Genomic DNA, 6,000 nt, shown 5'->3' on the forward strand with positions numbered 1-6,000 from the left:
GGATGAGAGTTATTTTAATATGGTTATGAGTACGGAAAGATATTTATTTATGTCAAATATATATATATATATCCTGATTATTGTTAAAAATGCTGGATATAACAAAAAACAAATAAAAAAGGGGCTGGTTCCCCTCTTTGCCGTCTGCCCCCGCATGGCAAAGGGCGGGAGGCAGACGGCAAAGGGGGGAATCTGCCCCCCTCTCTCCCCTCTTTGCCGTCTGCCACCACATGGCAAAGGGGGGGAGGCAGACGGCAAAGGGGGGAATCTGCCCCCCCTCTCTCCCCTCTTTGCCGTCCGCCACCACATGGCAAAGGGGGGGAGGCAGACGGCAAAGGGGGGAATCTGCCCCCCTCTCTCCCCTCTTTGCCGTCTGCCACCACATGGCAAAGGGGGGGAGGCAGACGGCAAAGGGGGGAATCTGCCCCCCCTCTCTCCCCTCTTTGCCGTCTGCCACCACATGGCAAAGGGGGAAGGCAGAAGGCAAAGGGGGGAGGCCTCCGTTAACACTTAACGGGGACGTTGCAATATATGCCGTCCCACTTATTTTGCCGTCCGCCCCCTCATGGCAAAGATTCTTTGCCGTCCGCTTTGTGAAAGCCGACGGCAAAGAGCCTCTTCACCGGATTTTTTTTTACCGTCTACTTTGCCGTCTGCTGATCGACGGCAAATCCTTTGCCGTCCGTGGTAGCCCCCTTTGCCGTCCGCCTTGGCAGACGACAAATTTCTGAATTTCAGTAGTGACACTGGTTGAAGCGACGGTTCAATAACCTCATTAAGTTTCCACCATCCTCCCACTCAATTCTTTCGAGAGAAACTTTTTTCTCAAGAAAGGACCCGTTTCTAGAACCAAACACTTTGCTTCCGGATCAGAGATAGGAGATATACCCAACTGTTTTGGGTATTCTATGAAGATGCATTTAGTCGCTTTGGGTTCAAGCTTATTAGACTGAAACTTTTTCACATAAGCGTCGCAGCCCCAAACTTTGAAGAAATGACAACTTAGCTTTCTCCAAACCATAGTTCATACGGTGTCATCTCAACGGAACTTACGTGGTGCCCTATTAAAGTGAGTGTTGTTGTCTCCGATCCATAACCTCAAACAAAAGTGGTAATTCGATAAGAGACATCATAGTATGCACCATATATTAATAGGGCGCGGCTATGTTGTTCGGACACACCATCACACTATGGTGTTCCAGGTGGCTTTAATTGTGAAACAATTTCCACATTGTCTTGAATGTGTACCAAACTCGCAACTCAGATATTCATCTCTATGATCATATCATAGACATTTCATCCTCCTGTCAAGACGATCTTCAACTTCACTCTGAAATTACTTGAACTTTTCAATAATTCAGACTTGTGTCTCATCAAGTAAATGTACCAGTATCTACTCAAATCATCTGTGAAGTAAGAACATAACGATATCCACTGCGTGCCTAAGCACTCATTGGACATCATACAACAAAATGTATTGCTTCCAATAAGTCACTATCTTGTTCCATCTCAATGGAAAACGAGGCCTTCAGTCGTCTTGCCCATGTGGCATGATTCGCATGTCTCACATGATTCAAAATCAAGTGAGTCCAAATGATCCATCTGCATGGAGTTTCTTCATGCGTTTACACCAATAGGCATGGTTCGCATGTCTCAAACGATTCAAAAACGAGTGAGTCCAAAGATCCATCAGTATGGAGCTTCTTCATGCGTTTTACACCAATATGACTCAAATGTCAGTGCCACAAGTAAGTGGTACTATCATTACTACTTTGCATCTTTTGACATCAATATTATGAACATGTGTATTACTACGATCGAGATTCAATGAACCATTCACATTGGTGCATGACCATTGAAGGTATTATTAATGTAAACAGAATAACCATTATTATTTTTAAATGAATAACCGTATTGCAATAAACACAATCTAATCATGTTCATGCTCAACGCAAACACCAAACAACATTTAGGTTCAACACTAATCTCAAAAGTAGAGGGAGCGTGCGATGTTGATCACATCAACCTTGCAAACACTTCCAATACATCATCACCTCGCCTTTAGCTAGTATCCGTTTATTTCGCAGCTTTTATTTTGAGTTACTAACACTTAGCAACCTGAACCGGTATCTAATACCCCGGTGGTACTAGGAGTACTAGTAAAGTACACATCAAAATCATGTATATCCAATATACTTTTGTCGACTTTGCCAGCCTTCTCATCTACCAAGTAACTAGGGTACTTCCGCTTTAGTGACCGTTCCCCTCATACTAGAAGCACTTAGTCTCAGGTTTGGGTTCAACCTTGGGTTTATTTACTAGAGTGGCAATTGTTTTGCCATTTCATAAAGCATCCCTTTTAACCCTTACCCTTCTCAAAACTAGTGGTTCTACTAACCATCAACACTTGATGCTCCTACTTGATTTCTACCTTCGCGGTGTCAAACATCGCAAATAGCTCAAGGATCATCAACTCAATACCTGATATGTTATAGTTCATCACGAAGCTCTGTAGCTTGGTGGCAGTGACTTTGGAGAACTATGTCAATCACTATCTTATCTGCAAGATCAACTCCCCCTCGATTAAAGCGATTGTAGCACCCAAACAATCTGAGCACATGCTCAACGACTGAGCTTTTTCTCCCTTACTTTGTAGGCAAAGAATCATGTCGAAGGTCTCATACCTCTCAACACGGGCACGAGCCTGAAATCCCAATTCTATCTCTTGGAACATCTCATATGTCCCGTGACATTCATAACGTCTTCGACGCCTTACTTCTAAGACGTTTAAGTATTACACACTGAACTATCATGTAGTCATAAAAAACGTGTTTGTTAGATGTTCGCAACATCTAGAGACGACGCTCGGGGTTTAACACACTGAGTTGTGCATTAAGGACATAAGCCTTCTGTGCAGCAATGAAGACAATCCTCAGTTTACGGACCGAGTCCGCATATTCGCTACTATAATCTTTCAACTAAGTTTTCTCTAGGAACATATCAAAAACAGTAGAGCTACAATGCAAGCTACAACATAATTTGTAAAGACATTTTGACTATGTTCATGATAATGAGTTCAATTAATCATATTACTTAAGAACTCCCACTCAAATAGACATCCCTCTAGTCATTCGAGTGTCACATGATCCAAATCCACTAACTCAAGTCCGATCATCACGTGAGTTGAGATTAGTTTTAATGGTGAACATCTCCATGTTGATCATATCAACTATATGATTCATGCTCGACCTTTCGGTATCTTGTATTCCAAGGCCATGTCTGTACATGTTAGGCTCATCAAGTTTAACTCGAGTGATCCACGTGTGCAACTGTTTTGCACCCGTTGTATGTGAATGTTGAGTCTATCACACCCGATCATCATGTGGTGTCTCGAAACGACGAACTGTCGCAACGGTGCACAATCGGGGAGAACACAATTTTATCTTGAAATTTTAGTGAGGGATCACCTTATAATGCTACCGTCGCCCTAAGCAAAATAAGGTGCATAAAAGGATTAACATCACATGCAAATCATAAGTGACATGATATGACCATGAACTTGTGTTTCTAGATATCCATCACCAAAGCACCGACATGATCTCCATCGTCACCGACGCCGCACCATGATCTCCATCATCTTGCTGCCATCGAGGTTGTTGCGTTATCTATGTTGTTACTACTAAAGCTACTACCTAGCGATATAGCAAGAGTATCTACAAGCGCAAAATAAATTTAAAGACAACCCTATGGCTCCTGCCCGTTGTCGTAGCATCGACGTGCAAGTCGATATTTAACTATTACAACAAGATCATCTCATACATCCAATATATCATATCATGTCTTTGGCCGTATCACATCACATGCATACCCTCCAAAAACAAGTTAGACGTCATCTAATTTGTTGTTGCAAATTTGACGTGACTGCTATGGATATCTAGTATGATCGCATCTTACTTACGTAAAGCCACAAGGGTGATATGCAAATTTCTATTTAACCTTCTCTAAGGACTGCCTCAGTCAAATTTGATTCAACTAAAGTTAAAGAAAGAGACACCCACCAGTCATCTTTATGCAACAAGTTGCATGTTAGTCGATGAAACCGGTCTCTCGTAAGCATACGAGTAATGTTGGTCCGGGTCGCTTCAATTCAACAATACCGCCGAATCAAGAAAAGACTAAGGAGGGCAGCAAATTGAACATCAACACCCACAAACTCTTTTGTGTTCTAGTCGAGATGTCATCTACGCATGAACCTAGCTCATGATGCCACTATTGGGGAACGTAGCATGGGAAACAAAAAAATTCCTACGCACACGCAATACCTATTCATGGTGATGATCATCTACGAGAGGAGAGATTGAATCTACATACCCTTGTAGATCGCTAAGCGGAAGCGTATATAACGCGGTTGATGTAGTGGAACATCTTCGCGATCCAAATCGCAGCCTGTCCCGCAATCTCATCACGATCCGTCCCGCGATCCCATCACGATCCATCCGATCTAGTGCCGAACGGACGGCACCTCCGCGTTAAGAACACATACAACTCGATGACAATCTCCGCCTTCTTGATCCGGCAAGAGGGGGCGGAGAGGTATATGAGTTCTCCAGCACGACGGCATGGTGGTGGTGGTGGTGGAACTATTCCAGCAGGGCTTCGCCTAAGCACCGGTGAAACTAGACTAGAGGAGAAACAGATCTAGAGAGAGGGCAACACGTGGCTGAAATTGTATCTCAAAAACCCTCAAAACCTCTAGTATATATAGGAGGAGAGAAGAGGAGGATGCCTTGCCCTCTCCTCCAAGGAGAGGGGTTGGCCGAACCAAGGAGGAGTCCACCTTCCTTGTGGGAAGGTGGACAACTTTGGAAGGACTCCTCCTTTCCCTTCCTTCTAAAAGTTCCTTGCCTTTTATCTCTTCTCCTAGCCACATGAGCATTTGAGAGAGGCTTTGGCCAGCCCACCAGGGGCTGGTCCACCTCTTCTCAAAGCGCACAAGACTCTTGGGTCGTCACACCCCTCCCGATGGTCCCTCGTCACCCTTCTCGCACTCCCGGGACACTACCGATGAGCCCGAAACTTTTCGGGTGACCAAAACAGGACTTCCTATATATCAATCTTTACCTCCGGACCATTCCGGAGCTCCTCGTGACGTCCATGATCTCATCCAGGACTCCGAACAAACTTCAACAACCAACACCTATAACTCAACTATGCTAAAACGTCGCCGAACCTTAAGTGTGCAGACCCCGTGGGTTCGAGAACTATGCAGACATGACCCGAGACACTCCCCGGTCAATAACCAATAGCGGGATCTGGATGACCATATTGGCTCCTACATATTCTACGAAGATCTCTATCGGTTGAACCTCTATGTCAAGGATTCAGTTAATCCCATATGATATTCCCTTTGTCCTTCGGTATGTTACTTGCCCGAGATTCGATCGTCGGTATCTCCATACTTAGTTCAATCTCGTTACCGGCAAGTCCCTTTACTCGTTCTATAATACAAGATCCCGTGACTAATTCCTTAGTCACATTGCTTGCAAGGCTTATTGTGATGTTGCATTACCGAGTGGGCCCCGAGATACCTCTTCATCACACGGAGTGATAAATCCCAGTCTTGATCCATACTAACTCAACTAACACCTTCGGAGATACCTATAGAGCATCTTTATAGTCACCGAGTTACGTTGCGACGTTTGATACACACAAGGTATTCCTCCGTTGTTCGGGAGTTGCATGATCTCATGGTCATAGGAACAGATACTTGACACGCAGAAAACAGTAGCAACAAAATGACACGATCAACATGCTACGTCTATTAGTTTGGGTCTAGTCCATCACGTGATTCTCCTAATGACGTGATCCAGTTATCAAGCAACAACACCTTGTTCATAATCAGAAGACACTGACTATCTTTGATCAACTGGCTAGCCAACTAGAGGCTTGCTAGGGACAGTGTTTTGTCTATGTATCCACACATGTAAATGAGTCTTCATT

This window comes from Hordeum vulgare, chromosome 3H (genome assembly GCF_904849725.1).
Source record: "Hordeum vulgare subsp. vulgare chromosome 3H, MorexV3_pseudomolecules_assembly, whole genome shotgun sequence".
Taxonomy (NCBI): Eukaryota; Viridiplantae; Streptophyta; class Magnoliopsida; order Poales; family Poaceae; genus Hordeum; species Hordeum vulgare.